At 43.7% G+C, this 20,936-nt stretch overlaps 1 long non-coding RNA gene across 16 annotated transcripts in view; it reads left to right on the forward strand.

The window, feature by feature from the left end:
* Positions 1-20,936, forward strand: part of LOC149429009 (uncharacterized) — a 645,951-nt gene that overhangs the window by 490,629 nt on the left and 134,386 nt on the right. For all 16 annotated transcript variants that reach the window (XR_016310627.1, XR_016310628.1, XR_016310634.1 and 13 more), the window contains one exon: positions 4,118-4,260. This is a non-coding gene — a long non-coding RNA (uncharacterized LOC149429009). The remainder of the gene's footprint in view (positions 1-4,117; positions 4,261-20,936) is intronic.

A 20,936-nucleotide genomic window follows, 5' to 3' on the forward strand; every position in this document is an offset into this window, starting at 1 on the left:
GTGGAGAAGGCTGGGGGGATTGTCTGTATAAAAAGGCTGATAGGAGGTCATGTCTGGAGAAGGTGGGGGAATAAGAGGCACAGATATAGCTGGGGCTCCCCAACCTGCCCCCCAGCGTCCCCCCCACCTGCCTCCTCAGCATCTCCCCAATTTCCCCCTCAGCGTTATCCCCCCCGCCCCATTCAGCTTTATCCCCCCCACACCCTCAGCTTTATCCCCCCCCCTCCACACCCTCTGGGTTATCCCCCCCGCACCCACTTAGCTTTATCCCCCCCTCCGCCCACTTAGCGTTCTTCCCCCCTGCCCCCTTAGCATTTCCCCCCCCCCCCACCTTTTCCCCCAGTTTCCCCCCCCCAGCCCAGTGTTTCCCTCCACCTGCCTCCCCCAGTTTTCCCCCAGAACACTGGGGAGGCAGACTGTGGCTGACCCCCCCCAGGCCTGCACAGGGTACAGCTCACTGAAATCAAAATAAAAGAAAAAACAAAACTGTGTGACTGGCCCCCAAGTTGTGGCCAACAATGCCCTGAGTGTCCGAGTTCTCCAGTCCTCCCACTTCTTCCACAAGTCTTTCAGTGCCGCATTCCTGGGCCGTCCTGGTGTCATCCGGCCCTCAGAGTGTAACCAGTCCTCACCCAGGGTGCGTTTTTTTAGGTCATGTGGCAGAAATGTGCTGGTTGTTAAGAAGTGGCCGCCCACCGGCATCCTTCACAGCCAATCAATAGCTGCTAGTTAAAGGATAAGTTCACTTTTTATGAATAAAAGCACTTTTTTTTTAAAATTTTCTGGTGGAAAAAAAATGTGCACTTATTTATTTGTTTCAGGAGCCTGTAAAGCTTTGTACCAGCAATCAGCAGATGGCTGATTGCTGGTACTCAGCAATCACAGAGATCACCAGATGCGCGCTGCTGGGGGCACGCGGGAGGGCGCGTTCTAGGAGGATGTCGTATGACGCCCTCCCAGAACTGGACAACTGCGCTGTAGCCTTTATTCGGCTATAGGCTGGTTGTCAAATGGTTAAGAAGCCAGTACCTGATGACGTCCTTAACAACCAGCTATTCACCAATATGCTTTGCAATGCAACACATTTAACACACACCACAAAACGCACAGCAACCGTGGTATAAACGTGTGAAATATGTGTTTTTGCCGCAAGTCAGCGTGAAAGTAGCCTAAGTGATGACACAGCCCCTGTGATGTTGCTTGTCACATGGTGTTTCGGGAAGTAAACAGAGGAAGGCTTGTGAGAGTGAGAACCTATACTATAGATCTGTGATCATGTCATTAGAGCAAAGGTGTCTTCACATCGCAGCATTTTAGGATACTGAGAATATTCGTTAGAATGCACACGTGCCAGAGGTGTCCCCAGGAAGGTAAACATCAGTATTGTATTAACCTCTTCCCGTCCACCCTATAGCAGAAGTACTGCTACAAGGCGGCACGGGTGCACAAAATCACGTGTATATACCTGATTTTGCATTTCCAGGTAGGGGGCGCCCATGTGCCCTACCCGCGTCACCATTCGCGGCTGCAGCTATCAGTCACCGGGTCCCAGTCGGTGTTTACTCATCGGCACCCGGTGATTGCCGAACATCTCCGACAGTGAAGGGGGGGGGGGGGGAATGGTTTGTAAACAAAACAGTTCTCTCCCCTGTCAGCTCCTGCCCACTGCTTTGCATGGCTGTGCAGAGCACTAACACACAGCCCCATAGTAACACAGAACACAGGTTAACCCTTTAATTGCCCCACATGTTAACCCCTTCCTCCCAGCTGCCATTAGTACAGTGTCAGTGGTTTTTATTAGCACTGATCACTGTATTGGTGTTCTTAGGGATGTCAGTGAAAACAGGTCAGTTCCACCCAGTGTCAGAATGCCCACTGCAGTCCCGCTATAAGTTACTGATCGCCGTCATTACTAGTAAAAAACAAAAAAAAAAAAAACCCAGTATATATACCGCCATTTGTAAACACTATAAATTTCACGTAAGCCAATTAATTTACACATATTGGGATTTTTTTATAGCAAAGACATGGAGCAGAACACATTTTGGCTTAAATTTGTGATGAAATGTGATTTTTAAAAAATTTTTACTGGACATGTCTAAATGTCTAATAGCAAAAAGTCAAAAATATTGTTTTTTTTTTTCAAAATCGTCACTTTTTTTTTTTTTTTATTGTGCAAAAAATAAAAATGCATAGGCAATCAAATACCACCGTATCATTGACCAGCCGTAATGCAAAACAATGGCCTGCTCAGGAAGGGGGTTAAATCCTCTGGAGGGCAAGTGGTTAAAGGTTAATTCACCTTTTGTAACATGTTACCCCCATATTCAGAGTGTAACATGTTATGAAAGCACTGGCCCCCGCTCCCTGCAGATCACCAGCTTTGTCAGCTAGTGAGCGATCTTCTCCCCGATAGCTGTCAAATGTTTAAAAAATGTGGCCGTGCGGGGCTCCATTTGCCTGGTCACATCACTCCTCTGTGAATGAGAAACTACTAGTCCCGACAGACTTAGCGGCTGTCAGTTTGTAGTTCTCAATGAACTACCACGGCACTGTGGAGCACTGGGATAGTTCATTCAGTCTTTCTGTCAGTATATCTGCTTGCTTGTACATCCTGTATGGGGTGAGCAGATGTACTGACAGATCTGCAGGAGACCTGCATGGCATCAGTGATCTGCCTATCGCTGGTGCAATGCTTTCCAGGCTTCGGCAGCAAAAAATAATGCACATTTTTTTACCTGCATATAAAATGTGCATTTTTTTTTTTTTTTTTATCAAAAGGTGAACTTACCCGTGAACTAAAGGGCTTTGGAAGGTGAGAATACCGGCAGCAAGTATTATGGAGTATTTTAATTCTTGGGATTAGAAAGCCTTAATGTATAACTAAAGGAAAAACTTTTTTTTTTTTTTTTTTGGGGGGTAGAGAGGAGAGGGATTAGAACACCTGTCAGGTTTTTATTGCTGTCTTTGTCCCTGAGAGATCCCCCCTCTCTATGTGTCCTGTTTGCCATTATCATCGAAGGTAAATGTAAAAGAAAATCCCAAATTTTGTGTTGTCCCCAGAAAAGTAATAGAGGGGAAATCTTCCAATGAGGGACCCCAAAGTATTCCCTTAATTTTCAGGGATTTTTTTGACTTCCTGTTTTGGCTATGGGACAGGAAGTGAAGGTAGATCTCCCCAATGGGACACAGATGGCAAAAAATAAAACTGACGGGGGTTATAAATGTCCAAAATGAAAAAGAAATGTTGCCTATAGTTCTACTTTATACCCCTATTAAAACATTGAACTCTTTCTTAGCAGGATCAGTGATGTTCTCGCCTATGCCGTCCCTTCACCCACTTGTCTCCCCCCCCCCCCCCCCCCCTTGAGCTGACATCTTAATTGTGGTCACCCAGCTGTGACACCTTTTGGCTTCACAGCTGGGTGCCCACTGCACGAGGTGTACTGCACCTCCCGAATGGTCCGGCAGTCTTCTTGGACCTGTAAAGTGTCCTAGAAGACTGTGGGGGGAAGGAGGAGGGCATGCTAGAACCAGGGACCCGCTCCCCCCCCAAAAAAAAAGTGTAAAATGTGGCAGTGGAGGGGGTAGGAGGCAGACAAACAGAGCTGCCCCTTTTGGTGGAGCTCCCTTTAATATATCTATAAATTATTTTTTTTTAAATGCAAACAGTAACTGAAATTTGATTTATTATCAGCTTCTTGAAGTCAGCAGAGATCAGACTAAGGGGGGGGGGGGTGCTGCAGCAGTGCAAGGGACCAGTTGATTGTGCTCATGTGCTGATAGGAGGAGAAGGGGAAGTGACAGAAAGATTCGGCTTTCTGCTTCTCTCTTTACTGTTCAGTCATAGGCTAGGGGAAAGGCAAGACCTGTAAGTGTTAGTTATCTGCAGCAGAGAAAAATGGGGTTCCTGCTCTGACAAACAGTACTGTGCTGTGTGGCAGAGCTGTGTAGATTTCAGGACTGGAGGGATAGAAATATAAGTCCTTTGTCAGATAAGACCTGTATAAATATTTCAGCCATATGTTTGAGGTTAATATTATATAAAGGCTGGTATGTGTGAAATGTATTTATATATTTTGTTGTTTCTTTTTGTGTATTTTTCTCCTGGTTTAAGGTTTCTGCTGGTTTCTCCTTGATCAGTGATGGTCCAGTGAGCTAAGCAGTGTGTGAGATGATTAAGTAAGAAGTTGGGACCATGGGGCAGAAGAAAAAGCCATTTCTCAGGTTACTGGATTACCTGGTGATCATAGGCGCAAGGTAAGCCATGGTTCCTTTTCATGTTTTATCACTAGAGTACTACAGCAGGCATCACTCGGGCAGTTTAGTTCTATAACCAAAACACACATACATTGTCAGCAGCAATCCACTGCCTATCCAGAGCTCCTTTTTATTCTTAGTAATTTCAGATCATACACTAGAAGGATAGATGACATTTTAGCAAAAATCAATATTCCATCTCTCTGTTCTCTCCTTTGTCTTTGGCTCAGAGACAGCAGCGGGAGCCATTGGCCAGTGAGGAGGAAGCCGGGCCAGGCTGTGCTTTGTGAGTCAATAGACACTCAGAGCTGGCTCTGCAGTGAACCTGCACGAGTGCTCCCATAGCCAGTGGCTTGCTATGAGGACACTTGGCAAAGGGGGAGGAGCCAGGGACCCGAGGGGAGCACAGAGCAGGTAAGTATGACATGTTTATTATTTTAAAGAAAATAAAATGGGTTTAGAATCACTTTAAGTTGCTGTTTTGAGACAATTACAGGGGATTGCCATATCTGTTTTCCTTTTGAAAATGTAAAAGTCAACACATTCTTCAATTTAAATCAGCTAAATACATTTTGGATGCTTCAAAACAAAAGTATTGTAACAAAAAAAAAATATTTTGTCTACTGGTACATAGAAATGAAAATTCTGGTGCCGAAAATGAAAATTCAAAATGCACTTAGCCGAGAACCGAAATGCACAATTTTTAAACATGAATATATATTTTTTTGAAAAAAATACACTTTGATTAGAAAAAAAACAACAATATATACCTCAATTTTTTTGTAAAATATGAAAGAGAATTTTACGGCGAGTAAATAGATGCCCAACATGTCATGCTTTAAAATTGTGCACGCTCTTGGAATGGTGTGAAACTGCGGTACTTAAAAAATCTCCATGGGTGATGCTGTAAAAATTTCTACAGGTTAGCAGTGTAAAGTTACAGAGGAGGTCTAGTGCGATAATTATTGTTCTTGCTCTGATGTTCGTGGCGATACCCTCACACGTGGTTTGAATATTGTTTACATATGTGGACATGGCCTACATATGCGTTCACCACTACGTGGGGTGACAGGGACACTTTCAACTTTTTTTTAATTTATTTATTTTTGTTTTGTTTTTTGCACTGTCCCTTTAAAAAAATTGTTATCACTTTTATTCTTATCACAAGAAATGCATGCATCCCCTGTGATAGAAATAATTAGTGACAGGTCCTCTTTATGGAGAGATATGGGGTCAATAAGACCCAACATCTCTCCTTTACAATGTAAAGAATTGGATCAAAAAAAACCCATTGATCTAGTGCTTTAAAAAAAAAAAATGTCCGTAACCGGAAGTGACATCGCTCCGGTCCTCCAAGGGCATAGAGATGAGTGGAGGCCATCTTTCCTTCACTCATCTCTATGCCCAGCGCCGGGATCGATGGTTTCTCAGGTGAGGCTGAGAACTCCCGAGTGGCGGCAGCGAGGGGCGGGGTTTTTTTGGCACCCGTATCGGTGCTTTTTTTCATTTCGGCCGACGGCCGAAAGGGGTGTTTTTGGCAGAAACGCTTCGGGCCACTGAAATTTCGGTGCATCCCTAGTTTGGTCCACTACCTGCAATGCTGCTGAGAAGGACCCTTTCTCGCTGTGTGGAGGCAACGGTTGCCTTTCAGAGATCTGATACACCCACTGCTGAGTCAGAGACAGAACTCTCCAATCTGCAAGGTGCATGAGTGTCGCTGATCCCAAAGCTATAGGTCTGTCCTCTGCAGAACAACTGCTGCTTCCACAGAAAGAGCAAGGGTCCTTCACTGCAAAATGCTGTCAGGGGAAAAAAAGCTCAGTTCACGGGAAAGAAAGTACGTAAATTTCATTTGGGTTCAGCGTTGCATGACCACGAAATTGTCAGTTAAAGTAACGCAGCGCTGTAATGCAAAGAATGGGCTGGTAAGGAAGGGGGGGGGGGTAAATCCTCAGTAGGGCAAGGGGTTAAATATGTGTTAACCTCAACACAGTGTACCATAAATAATCAAATGCAAACTGCTCATATTACAACATTGTGTATACATTCGATAAACATAAAGTAAACCAAAGAATATGTAAGTTAAAAGTTCAAAAAGATAATACGAAGGTGTGAAAAGGGCCAGTGGTTTGGTACTTGTAATAACATGCTCCACTTAACAGTACTGTTGGTGCCCCACATGGACCAACACTCACCCTATGTAGGTGACCAATTATCTCTAGTATGGTCAACAGCACTTGTGGTGTATTCCCCTGTACAATCATCACAGTTTTGTTTATCCGGGTAGTATGCAGCACACCAGATGAATCCACTCATAGAAAGGATTCCCCCTCTATTTTTACTACATTCTCTCGGGCCCTTAGTAATGTGGGGTCCTTCAGTTGTTCAGTGGCAAAATTTTCCCTGTGTACTTCTAAGTCAAACACTAGGGGTTGTAGGCTCCTCCCTAGGCTCTGTTTTCCCTGCTAATACTGGCAAGGGAAACACAGGCTCAATCCTCACCCTCAGAGGATTCCCTAGGATAACCTTCAGGCTCTGAAGGACCATTTAATGGGAAATCTGGGCCATTCTAGAGCTCCCAGAATTTTGGGAAATCCCTCCCCACAATGGCGTCATGTGGCAGTTGGGGAACCAGATCCACCTGATGACACAGGTTACCGAGGGAGGTCTCAAAGGACACTGTTGCCACTGGATACTCTCTCGTGTCCCCATGAACACAAATGACTGCCAATTTTCTAGGGTGCAAGGTTTTTCCCGTTACCAATTCAGTTTTTTCCAAAGTAACCAGGCTACCTGAATCCAACAATGCAACAACATTTTTACCATCAATACCCATTTTGCATAAAGGTTTCTCATTTCCCTTTTCAGCAGTGCAAGTAACAGTTGCAAATGGGGACTGCTGTCTCTCAGTAAGAAAGTCACAGTGCATTGGTTCATCCGTACTTGGGCAATCTGCTGCTACATGTCCCTTTTCCCGGCAGCGGTAACAGATTATCCTTCTGCTCACCTCTGGCGGGTTTGGCTTTCCAGGCCGCTCACGCCAGATATTGGAAACAGTCCCAAAAGTACCTTTCGTTCCCCCTTTTCCAATCTCTCCACCCCCATCCCTTGGTGCAATGTTACCCATTGCTGGGGATGGTCTGGTCTTGGGGTGGAAAGTCGGTGATTCCTTGAGGGAAGACGTAAGATTTTCAGTCGCTAGATATCTCTCCACAAGGTCCAAAAGCTTGTCTGCTGTTTGTGGATCTCCATGACTCATCCATTTCTGCAAGGTAGTAGGGAGAGACCTCAGAAATTTGTCCATCACCACCCTTTCCACAATCTTTGGTCCAGACAGTGTATCTGGCTGCAGCCATTTCCTGGTCAAATGAATAAGGTCATACATTTGGGATCGGGGTGGTTTTCCCAGTCGATAACTCCAGTTGTGTACCCGATGAGCCCGGACAGCCAGGGTTACGCCCAGCCGCGCCAAAATTTCCATTTTTAAACGATCCTAGTTCTTGGCTTCCTCAGGCTCAAGGTCAAAATAAGCCTTTTGGGACTCGCCAGATAGTGGGGTGGCCACTAGTCCAGCCCACTGCTCTTTAGGTCAACTTTCTTTTTCAGCTGTCCTCTCAAAAGTGGTCAGAAACATCTCAGGGTCCTCATCTGCAGACATCTTTGGCAGCAGGTGACTTACACGGAAAGATGGTATGGTAGTAAAATCACTCCCAGCCTCAGTCTGCTCACTCTGCTGAAGCTGTTTCATGATGGCTGCAATTTGCTGTTGGTGTATCTGTTCCTGCCATTCCAACGATTCCCTAAGGCGTGCCTACGCCTGTTCCGGGGCTTGCTGCTGGGCTGCAAGGCTCTGTTGCAAAACCTGCTGCTGGGCTGCAAGGCTCTGTTGCAAAACCTGCTGCTGGACTGCAAGGCTCTGTTGCAAACTTGCATTTGTTTTCTGCTGACTTGCATTTGCCAAAGCAAGCTGTCTCAGTATCTCTTCCATGCTGGCCTTGCTTCACCTGCCTGCATCCTCCACCATATGTGAGGGATTAACCCAGTAGCGGGTTGTGCTTGGCCCCCTGGATGGGTCAGAACACCGTGAAAGAGGCTCAGCACGACAGCAGGATCTTGGTGAAAAGTTTGTGCTTTATTTACAAGTCGGGTGAACACACGGTGCAAATAGTCAAAACAGCAAAAAAATACAAACAGAAAATAAAACCTTGCCCTGCTGGGCATCTAACTACAAACACAGGTTTCCTATCTAGCTGTCTGAATACAGCCTATTGCTGCTTAGACACAGAGTGTTCACACAGTCTAAGATCACACAGATTATCTCTCACCACAGGATGGTTTGGTTGCTCCCCAGTCTGTCCTGCACAGCAAACTGGTTCCAGGTTGGAGCATCCTCTCTAAGCAGCCTGGGCGTTTTATAGAGCCCAGAGCCCTCAACTCGCTACAGCTGAGCTAATGAAATCATCAGTGACCTAAAACGGCTCACTACACAGCACAACAGGAGAAACAGTCCGTGTATAACATGAACCTGGGGCAAATATACCTTCCATCCTGGACACATCCCTTAGTTCTTCCTGCCTTCTTGTCACAGCACCCTTTGAAATTATGGACAATCCTGAGGCACCCTATTCTGAAATGTATAAAAGAATTCTAATAGTTTTATATAACGCAGCAACATCCGCATACATAGGACGCCCAACATTAGAGGTGATTTGTTTTTCCAAAGTAAATACACTTTTGCACACTGGTACTGACTAGTATTCCAATGTTTCTCTTCTCCCTCAGTTTTTCTCTATCACTGAGATGTGACCCCCAGCACAGACCGAGAGGGGCGGGAGAGGGTCAAACCAAGATACTGTGCAGGCAACCAACATCCTCCTTATCAACTGATGATGTCATTGGTTGTCAGGCACTGGTGGCTAAAAGGTCCTAATGGTGCACAATGAAAACCTGTGGCTTTGTGTTACTAAAAGGCTTGTTCCACCCGCTGGCTTGTGTACAAGTTTTGGGCAATTTTTAGACCTTTTTCCAAGGCACCCCTGAAGAAACCTCAAGGCACCCTGGTTGAGAAAGGCTGGTCTAGTGCGTTAGTGTACAGTGCATTGCAGTGTCCAGTGTGCCAGTGTACAGTGCATTGCGGTGTCCAGTACATCACACAGTACGCTGCATTGCGGTGTCCAGTGTACAGTGCATTGCGGTGTCCAGTACGTCACACAGTACAGTGCATTGCGGTGCCCGTTGCGTTAGTGTACAGTGCATGGCGGTGTCCAGTGCATCACAGTGTACAGTTAATGGCGGTGTCCAGTGCATCACAGTGTACAGTTAATGGCGGTGTCCAGTGCATCACAGTGTACTGTGCATTGTGGTGTCCAGTGCGTTAGAGTACAGTGTATTTTAAATATTGTATTGTTTTTTTCCAGTTTTTTTCCACTACAAATAAGATGTGTGTGGTGCGCATATGAATTTGTTCTTTTTTTTTTTTCTTCTTCAAACTAGAGTCCGGCCCCCCAACAGTGTGAAGGTCTGTGAACTGGCCCCCTGTTTAAATAGTTTGAGGACCCCTGGTATAACCTGTAGGTCATAAAGCTACACATAAACCTATATTTGTTTTCTTTATTCTTCAATAGTCACAAAGGATATAAGTTCACTTTGTGTGCACCAAATGTCTTTGCAAACTTGGTTATTACCTTGCAAAAGTAGCAGTCCCATCGCTAGGCTGTGTGGAGTCTAGAGCTGTGAGAGGTACCCAGAAGGCCTCTCCCACTAAAGATTTTACAGAAAGCTGCTGTACAGAGATAACATTTCACACTGGATTGCTGCACAGATGTGGCAGAGATACACAAAGCACACAAAGATTGAAGGAAGAATACACACGCCTCTGGTAATTAGACAAGATTTGGTTATTCCAGGGTTTAGCTTTCAGATTTTTTTTCTGTATCTTGTTTAGGAGACTTTTACTTTCTTTTTCAGCGAAAGGTGCCTGCTCCGCAGGGGCTGCAGACTTTTAATTTTTTGGGATATTTAGGGTTATTGTTAGAAATAAGAGCACAGTTAGCCATAATGATATGACTGCGGTTCTTACATTTCCATATTGTATGAAAGACACACAAAGAAGGTAACTTGGACTGCAAGTCCACTTATAAACACCAATTAACCACTTCCTTACCGCCCTATAGCAGAAATGCTGCCAAAGGGCAGCACGGGTGCACAAAAACACGTATGTACACGTGATTTTGCATTTCCAAGTAGGGGGTGCGTGCAGGCCGCGTTCATGCCCTACCCACGCCGCCATTCGCGGCCACGGCTGTCAATCAGCGGGCCCAGGCCGATGATTACCTGCCAGCACCCGGTGATTACCGACAATCACTGACGGGGAGGAGGGCTACTTTGTTTACTAACAGTCGTCCTCCCCGTCGGCTCGGGCACACTGCTCCGGGTGTAAGCACGCCCCCATAGTAAAACAGCGCACAGTTAACCCTTTGATCACCCCTTATGTTAACCCTTTTTTGCCCAGTGCCATTAGTACAGTGTCAGTGCTTTTTTTTTTTTTTTAGCACTGATCACTCTATTGGTGTCACTGGGGATATCAGTGACACCAAGTCAGTTCCTCCCAGTGTCAGAATGCCCACCACAGTCCCGCTATAAGTCGCTGATCGCCGTCATTATTTATAGAAAAAAGAAAATAAATTCCAGTATCTATACCGCCATTTCTAGACGCTATAACTTTCACGTAAACCAATTAATTTACTCTTATTGGGATTTTATTTTAGCAAAGACATGGAGCAGAATACATTTTGGACTAAATTTATGACCAAATTTTACTTTTTAATTTTTTTTTTTTTTTACTGGACATGTTTAATCGCTTCCGCGCCACCCTATAGTAGAAATACAGGGCGGCACGGGTGCATAAAATCACATATAATCACATGTATGTGATTTGCACTCCCACGGTTTTCGTGCCCCTCCCAGATAGCGTCAGATTTCCTGACAGTACACCAGTAATCCCATTTAACCCCTTGTTTGCCAGGAGCACACTCACATACACTATAAACCTCCATTGCTAGTATAGTCTTTGAATGGATCAATATCTTTGATCAGATCAGCACTATACCAGTGTTCACATTAGTATAGCGTCCCCAAAAACGCAGTATTAGCGGGATCAGCCCCGATACCTGCCAGCACCTGCGTTTGGCCCCTACGCTTACCGCCCCCTTCTCCCCCAGCAAGTGCAGTGTCAGTAGGTCACTGTCACTTGATACATTGCACACAAAACCGCAGTGTTTGTAGAATCAGGCCTGATCTCTGTTAGCACTTGCTGGTACATTTTTTTGTAGTGGTTCAAGCAGTCCCTGACAGCTAGGTGCTCCTTTTACCGTGGGGCGCACTAGGTACCTATAAATGTAGTGGCCAAAATGCCAATGGAAAGGTACTCTAGTGAAGAGGCCTACAGGATTCTGAGTATGTCAGGTGAGAACGAAGGGGAAGACTCCCTGACACAATCAGCCTCAAAATACGAACCTATAGACAACAGCTGCATCCTGACAGATAGCTCAGATGATGGAGAAGAGGTCTCTGCTAAGATCAGGCGTACCCAACCCCAATCCCAGGTTGCTGAGATGTTACAATTGCATGATGACTCTCATATGCAGCAGAGTGCCAGTACTAGTGCCACTCTACCTTTTGGTGAACTGGCGAGCACCAGCAGCCTAGTACATCCTGGTCTTTCACATACTAGCACTGCAGTATCACTTGGTGATGTGGCAAGTCCCACAAGTGTAGTACAAGCTGGTGCTGCAGGCATCATCCTGGTATAATGTTTTTCAGCCAGTGATCAGCTTTCATGTAAAAGCAATCCTAGTGGCTAATTAGCTGCAAGATTGCTTTTACAAGCAGCGAGAGACGATGCCCCCCTCCCCCGCTGCCTTCCACGGCCTTCTCGGGGGAACCTGAGAATGCAGCGGGTGTTTCTGCCAGCTGACCATAGAGCTGATTGGAGACCAGAATGGTGACAATCATCTCTATAGTCTAAGAAATCAGAAGCTACGAGCATTTCATCACTTCAGTTTCGCAGGATATAAACAGCGCCATTTGTAAATTGGGAAAGCATCTGATCACACCGATCTTGGTGAGATTAGATAATGTAAGAGTAGAGGAGATATCTAGAGTCTCATAGACCCCAGATTTCTCAAAAATGAATGTATGACAATATCCATTGAAGTTATAAGGGATATTTGCATTCCCTGTGATAGCATTAAAAGTGATCAAAAAAATGAAAAGGACAGTGTAAAAATAATGTAAAAAATCAAAATAACTTAAAAAATAAAGCACCCTCGCCCCCCCCCCCCCCCACATTGATCCCGTGCCAGTATGTTAACATCGGTTGCACCATGCATGTGAGGTATCGTTGCAAAAGTCAGATTAAGGTCAGTAATTCTAGCACTAGACCTCTGTAAATCTAAAATGGTAGCTTGTAAAGGCTTTTAAAGCATTACCTATGGATATTAAAAATGTATGCAGTTTGTCGCCATTGCACAGGGCATGCGCAGTTTTAAAGCATGTCATGTTTGGTATCAATTTACTCGGCATACCATCATCTTTTATATTTTACCAAATAATTGGCCAATATATTGTGTTTTTGTGCATTAAAAGTAAAGAAAGTGTATTTTTAAAAAAACAAATCGCTGCTCGAGTACTATGTGCCATAAATTGCAGCACCCACCATTTTATTCACTAGCGTGTCTGCTTTAAAAAATATATGATGTTGGCGGGTTCAAAGTAATTTCCTAGAACAAAATACTGATTTTTTTTCATGTGAACAGAGAAGTGTCGGAAAAGGCTTAGTCTTAAGGTGGTTAGAAGAGTGAATGATGTGTGGCATAAACTTCTAATGCTGGGCATAAAATGCCCCCACCCCCAAAACGACCCCTTTTTGGAAAGTAGACACCCCAAACTATTTGCTCCCGTGTATGGGGATACCATATGTGAGAGACGTCTTGGCAGTCTAGCCAAGTACAGGACCCCAAAATCCAATATGCTCCTTCAGGCTTTTAAAGGGCTTTATTTCCTCATTACACTTCCTGACTACCTATCACAGTTTCGGAGACCCTGAAATGCCAAGATAGCACCAACCCCCCCAAATGATCCCTTTTTGGAAAGTAGACACCTCAAGGAATTTACAAGAGGCATGGTGAGTGCTTTGCAGATCTTGTTTGTTGCCACGCGTTTTTAGAAACTTTTTTTTTTTTATATTTCAAAACCTTGTGAGGAAAAAATGAGATCTGAAAAATACTCACCATGCCTCTTTCAAATTCCTTGAGGTGTCTAGTTTCCAAAAAGGGGTCATTTTGGGGGGGTTGGTGCTGTCCTGGCATGTCAGGGCCTCCAAAACTGTGCTAGGTAGTTAGGAGGTGAAATGAGGAAGTTACGCACCTTCAGGCTTTCAAAGTGGTCATTGGATTTCAGGCTCCTGTATGTGGCTAGGCTCCCAAAAAGTCTCACACATGATATAAAAAAGCACACAGGTGATCAAATACCACCGAAAGAAAGCTCTATTTGTGTGAAAAAGTACATAAATTTTGTTTATGCGGTCATGCAATGCTGCACCCAATTATCAGTTGAAATAGTGCAGCGCCGAATAGCAAAAAAAAGCCTGGTCAGGAAGGGAGGTAAATCCTCAGGAGGGCAAGTGGTCAACACATTTATATGCGCTCACAAGTGTAAAATAGGATGGCAGGAATATATCCGAGCAGGACCAGTCACAGGTGTCAGAGCTTCAGGTGATCAGGCTGGAGCTGCTGTGAAAAGGGCCATGCATAGGGATTTCTGGAGCCAGGATAGATGCCTCCGCATCAGGTGGGGAGCCAAGACTGTTCCTGCTAGTTTTCCACTTGCAAGGAGTCACGAAAGGATTATGAGAAATTAGTTTTTAAGAGTAACACCTCGTCTTCATCATCCTCCAGGCAGCAGAGAGCAGGCAAGTTTCAACAGTTACCGGAATTGTCAGATTGGCCTGACATTGAAGCATAGAGGGCCATGACACTTGCTGTAGCCAGGTACACGTGCAACTACATACCTAAACATACTTTATTCTTTGTTAAATATGTTGTACGCTTTCAAATAGTTATTCGTGTAATTCTACACCTTGTGTTTTCTGTTTATCTCACCTTGTAATCAGGGGCGGACTGACAACTCATGGGGTCCCCGGGCAATAGGGGATCATGGGGCCCCTGTGTCTTTGCCCAAACTCAAAAAAGCCTATGAAAAAGGTACCACGGGCATCTCATGGGGCCCCCCTACTGACCCCGGGCCCTCGGGCAGTGCCCAAGTTTCCAAATGGTCAGTCCGCCCCTGCTTGTAATGATAGGCTGATCAGTTCTCCTGTGTCTATGTATTCATACACCTAACTTGTCCCTTAGGACAGGCAACTACTTGTTTTGGGTCACACAGGGTCCTGTGCATGGAAATGCAGGCTGCACGTTATTCCTCATCCCCGAAATAACTACACTTATTTAAATAATGACACATACACAATATTTCTTCTTTTGGCATAAAATTTTGGCTGCGGCACTTTTATTGGTAATTACACACAACATAAATTAAATTTGCAATATCGTTTATTCAAAACTTTTACATTTTAATTATCAACCAGGAATAAACTTGCTCAGTCTTTTAGGACTCGAGCTATCTGAAATAATTCTATCAATAAGACCCCACCAGCCAAACTATTTACAACGTCCGGCCTACCCAAGAGCCGCAGGCCAATTCTATACTATTTTGTAATGCTAAATGAAAGATATCTATACCTACGTTTGATAGATGCACACCGTCTGAACGATAAATGCCACTAACTCCTCCTTCTAGATCCGTGTGATGGTATGAAATTCCACCTATCAAAGGCATGAATTTTTCCATAGACTTGTTTAGTCGTCTTTTTTAATTGAGGATTAACTAACCATACAAGTCTAGGGACTACTTCTGAAAAGATAATGGTAGTATTCGGGGATGGTAAGTGGCAACGGTGTAAGTCCCGTTACGTCATGAACATTAGTTCTAGAGTTTTCTCATTGTCTATGGCATTTCCCCCAAGGTGTATGATTAATATCTGAGGTGCAGGCCAAACTTCAAACAACTTAGAAAGATGAAAAAACAAGTTAAACCATTTAAGACCACGTATTCCTTTCCATAAAATTAGAGATTTTGCAGGATCCGTTGTTAAATTAGCTGAATATGAACGCTGAGCCGCTCTTTTCAAAGCCCAGTAGACAAATGAATGTCCCAGTATCCATATATATCTTCTATCACCTGAAGAAATAAACAGACAGGTTAGGTCTAACATATAATTGGAAACGTTGTGACTCCTATCTACCTAATTTTTTTATTATTTCATCATCCAAGCCCATTTTTGCAGTTTGCGTAGCTGCGCCTATTCTAAACGAATGAGATGTGAATTTAAATTGTATAAGACCTAGTTTGTTAATGCCTTCTTTAACCACTTGAGCGCCTGAGGATTTACCCCCCTTAATGACCAGGCCTTTTTTTGCTGTTTTGGCGCTGCACTAATTCAAATAATTGTGCGGTCATGCAATGCTGTACCCAAACGAAATTTACGTCCTTTTTTTCACACAAATAGAGCTTTCTTTTGATGGTATTTTATCATCTGTGCGCTTTTTATTTTTTGCGCTATAAACAAAAAAATCACAAAAATTTTGAAAAAAAACCAATATTTTCTACTTTCAGCTATAAAAAATATATCGTAAACTCAAAGTTAGTCATAAATTTAAGCCAAAATGTATTCTGCTACATGTTTTTGGTAAAAAAAAATCCCGTGCATTAGCGGGCAAACTGGCGCTATATGGGAGGGGCGCTAACACTATCGGAAGTCACCAGTGACACTAATACAGTGATCAGTAAAAATCTGTTCACTGTAATCAATGACACTGGTGACAGGGCAGTGAAGGGGTTAACTGGGGGGGGGGCGATCAAGGGGTTAAACGGGATTACTGGTGTACTGGCGGGCAATCTGGCGCTATCTGGGAGGGACGCTAACACTATCGGAAGTCGCCAGCGACACTGATACAGTGATGAGTAAAAATCGATTCACTGATCAGTGACACTGGTGACAGGGCAGTGAAGGGGTTAACTGGGGGGGGGGGGGGGGGGGGCGATCAGGGGGTTGAATGTGTCCTAGGTGTGTTCTAACTGTGGGTATGTGCTGTTTTACTCATTTTTACTGTGTCGTCTTCTCTGTCTGGAACGGAATGTGTCCAGGCAGAGAAGAATGACATCATATCCTGTCCTGTGTAAACTTCAACAAAGGACAGGATAGGACAGGGACCAATCATCTGATTTCAGCCAGACATCACTGGCTGAAATCTAATGATTGATCCCTCCGGGATCGAATGGTGTCACCCGCGGGTCGGCGGGAGCGCACGCGCCCCCTGCTGGTGAAAACATCGGGAGCGCGGAACCCGTTTTAAAACGTGGTTTTGCGCCTGAGTGCCGCCCTGCACACGTATATATACAGTGGCAGGGCGGGAAGCTGTTTAAAATGGCATTAAATTGAGACTTACTTACAGCTGATGCATCAGCATGCACCAGAAAAAGACCCAGGCTGACCGGTCTAATATTCAAATACTTTTTTACCATGACAAAAGGGCAAATATCCATGTCTCCCCAAGTATTATTATTATTATACAGTAAGTATAAAGATTGATCCATTTTCCTCTTCCAGCCTGATCTGTTTTTGAAAATGGAATAAACAAACTAATTCCATTTTCCAAAACCGTCACATTTTGTAGTAGTAGACCAGACATTTCTTTTTTTATTTGGGGGCAATAGTTCTGATATGCGTAATGCTCCAAAAAATGCTAGAATAAATGCCACGTTAAACAGTATAGATTTGGAGTCTGAAAAACAAATTTCTTTGGTAATCCTACATAACTTTTTTAATAATTCGATAGATATGGGATGTCTTGTGTCTGGAGAATAATGCTGTTTTTTATATCCATTGAGCGCTTGTTTCACCGAAAAGAATGATGTACATGCTGGAAAATTACTTGAGGAAAAAGGAAACTCCTGCTAGAATTTTAACTATATGGCTATAAGCAAAATTCGTGTGCATGAATGAGCACAAAAAAGAGAGAATTGTATTCTCAGATGGGCAATTGAACTGATAACCCAATTCTCTGGAAAACTGCTTCCATTTATTCCATGAAGATGAATATTCAACCCATGTGCTGTTGGATACCGAATTTTTTATGGCCTTTATCAGTACGTTTAAATCCGGTTGCACAGGTGATCTGGGCACTCGAAACCCTTTTAAATCTGCTGTTGGAAATATTTGTCTGAATCTTGATATCTGGAATCGAGATAAGGCGTCAGCTATTTGATTTTCTTTACCTGGGACATATCTTGCTTTAATCCAAATATTAAGTTTTAAACATTTCAAAACTAAATATCTAAGCAATTTTACCACCAAAATTGACCTAGATGATAAACAATATACTGCATACATAACCCCTTTATTATCTGTCTGTACTAACAGCCTTTTGTTGGAAAAGTGCTCTCCCCATAATTCCAACGCTACTATTAGAGGAAATAGTTCTAGCAAAACTACCGTATTTTCCGGCGTATAAGACGACTGGGCGTATAAGAAGACCTCCTACTTTTCCTGTTAAAATATAGGGTTTGGGCTATACTCGCCATGGAAGACTACCCCTCTTCCAACGCACACCAAATAAAAATTAAAAAACATCAGATTTGATTTCAATATGGTCATTTTAATTCAAATGCTTATGACATGCAGATACCTAGCAGGAAAACTGTCACTTATAAACAAAGGCTGTTTGTCATCAAACATGTAAACATAAAACAGTGCAAGTGGATTAAACTTTTCCTAATTCACTCTAAAGCTGAAAGGAAGGATAAGACAATAAACCCATGGGAGCTGCCATGCTGTTTGTTTTCTAAGCAGTCAACCAAACTGGAACTGATGATGATAGGAGGAAGATAACAAACAATAGAGAGAGAGCAAGTTCCTGGCGAGTCAGCAACGCCCATCATAACTGCAAGGTTTTGCTGGTGTGACAGTTTCCCTTTAAAAGCCTTCAAAATCCTCCTGTTTGTCATCTGATATCATAAGTACATCAATGACATCTTGTGATACATTTGTAAGGCAGTCATCGTATGGATCTAATGCCGTATCAGATGGTGTGGTCTCAGCTTCGGCTTCCTCTTCATCTTGCCACAAGTAGTCATCCTCCATACCATCTAATGAATTTGATATGCCACACTTCTTGAAAGACTTGATTACTGTTTCTGCATCAATATCATTCCAGGCTTTTATGACAAACTTGCACAAAACATCCAGCTGTGGAGCCCGCATGTTTCCTCCTTTTGTGAATGACTTTCCGCCGCTAACCATCCACTCATTCCACTGTTCTCAAATGCGATCTTTAAATGGCTTGTTTAGGCACACATCCAGTGGGTGTACCAACGATGTCAATCCTGCAGGAATAACTGCCGCATCTGTGTTTATTCTTGCAAGCCTTTGCTTGGTGCTGGGAGTTAAATGAGCCCTGAACATATCCCACACCAGTAGACTACGTTTTTGAATAAGTCCACCTGGTCGCCTGCTCCATACATTATCAAGCCATAGCTTTACCCCTTCTTCATCCATCCAGCCTTTTTCATTCACGTGTACAAAACAACCAACAGGGAACTTGAGTTTCGGCATTGTTTTTCTTTTAAAAATAATCGTTGGTCTCAGTTTGGCACCATCAGCTGTGCATGCTAGTACCACTGTAAAACTGGACTTCTCATGTCCTGTTGTTTTTAATTAAAATTGTTTTTTCACCTTTTGGATGGACAGCTTTATTTCCAACCATATCAAAATTCATTGGAGTTTCATCCATATTTCCGATACTACTTAACGCATAGCCATGTTTATTGCGCTGTTGTATTACGTATCGATGGAAACTATTTACTTTGGCATCAAGATCTGCAGGTAATTCTTGTGCAATTTTCATCTTTTGCCTAAGTGTCATATTATGCCTTTCCAAGAATCTAGTACACCAGGATACAGTGGCCTTAAATCTGTTGCTGTGATCTGGGTTAGATTTGGCCCACTGAAGTGCAAACAAACGTATTTTATTTCGGGTCACTATATAACCGTTTTGGCGATGCTTATTCACCATGTCTGCTACATGTTTTTCGAGTTCTGGCCAATGTGGGGTGCCTCTTCTTAATGCACACTTACCCCTTGGCATACACTTTAATGCTTTTTCATTTGCTTTCCAGTCCCGAACCATCTTTTCTGTTACTCCATATTGTCTTGCAGCAGCACAGTTATTCTGTTCCATGGCAAAGTTTACAACTTTAAGTTTGAAACTGGCTTCATATTTCTTTCTTCTTGCTGGTGGAGCCATGATGGGGTCTTGACTGTTATCCATTTGTATACTGTACTGTATGTACTGGTGCTGTACTGTATGAACCGGTAAAGATACTGGTGCTGTACTGTATGAACCGGTACAGATACTGGTGCTGTACTGTATGAACCGGTACAGATACTGGTGCTGTACTGTATGAACCGGTACAGATACTGGTGCTGTATTGTATGAACCGGTACAGATACTGGTGCTGTACTGTATGAACCGGTACAGATACTGGTGCTGTACTGTATGAACCGGTACAGATACTGGTGCTGTACTGTATGAACCGGTACAGATACTGGTGCTGTACTGTATGAACCGGTACAGATACTGGTGCTGTACTGTATGAACCGGTACAGATACTGGTGCTGTACTGTATTCACCACCACATGTATCTGCTCACCAGATAGACTCTGTTTTTTCACCACATATAAGATGCACACCAAACTTCATTAGAGATGCGCTGTTCCAACATTCGAATTGGTTGAAGTGCAGATGCTCCTGCTTCCCCCTGCCTTCCCTCAGAATCGCCAATCCAACCCAGTATACAACAACCAACAAATCACGGCAAGCAATGTATTTTTTGTGCACACTGCATACAAAGCCTGCTTGGATTGGGTGGGTCAGCTCTCCCTGCCCAGCCCTCCCTGTCTCCAAGATGATCCGAGCGGTACCGTAGTTTGCACAGAACTGCCACAGTGAAGACATTATTATTATGATTATAATGCTTAGCTAATTACCGTATTTCATTAAGATATTGCCATGAAGGGGTCAATTCAACAAGGTCGGATGCAGCAGTTGAGTGCTCGATTGATTGTGACTGAAACTGTGACATGCGCAGAAGCGTCAGGGATACACATCTTCATGGGCATACTCATCTTGCTGCTAGCCGATGTGTATCCCTTTTCTGCATGTCACAGTTTCAGTCCAGCTCAATCGAGCACTCAACTGCTGCATCCGACCTTGTTGAAGTTTCATGCAGTTCTGCTATGAATGGTGATCGGCGATCGTCTACTGCTACCGAAGACATGCGCAGAAGCGTCAGCTCGGAAGTACCGGTATGGATTCAACACAACACCCGGCATATAAGACGACCCCCAACTTTGTAGAAGATTTCCATGGGGTAAAAAGTCGTCTTATATGCCGGAAAATACGGTATGTTCTTTGTTGCATTCATTCGAATCCATTTTGATGGCCATTTACCACAACTCCAATGTGATTTCCATATTTCCGCAAAACCAAATGAGCCAG

Source organism: Staurois parvus, unplaced genomic scaffold (genome assembly GCF_062004578.1).
Source record: "Staurois parvus isolate SC_StPar_1 unplaced genomic scaffold, SC_StPar_1.0 ptg002864l, whole genome shotgun sequence".
Lineage (NCBI taxonomy): Eukaryota > Metazoa > Chordata > Amphibia > Anura > Ranidae > Staurois > Staurois parvus.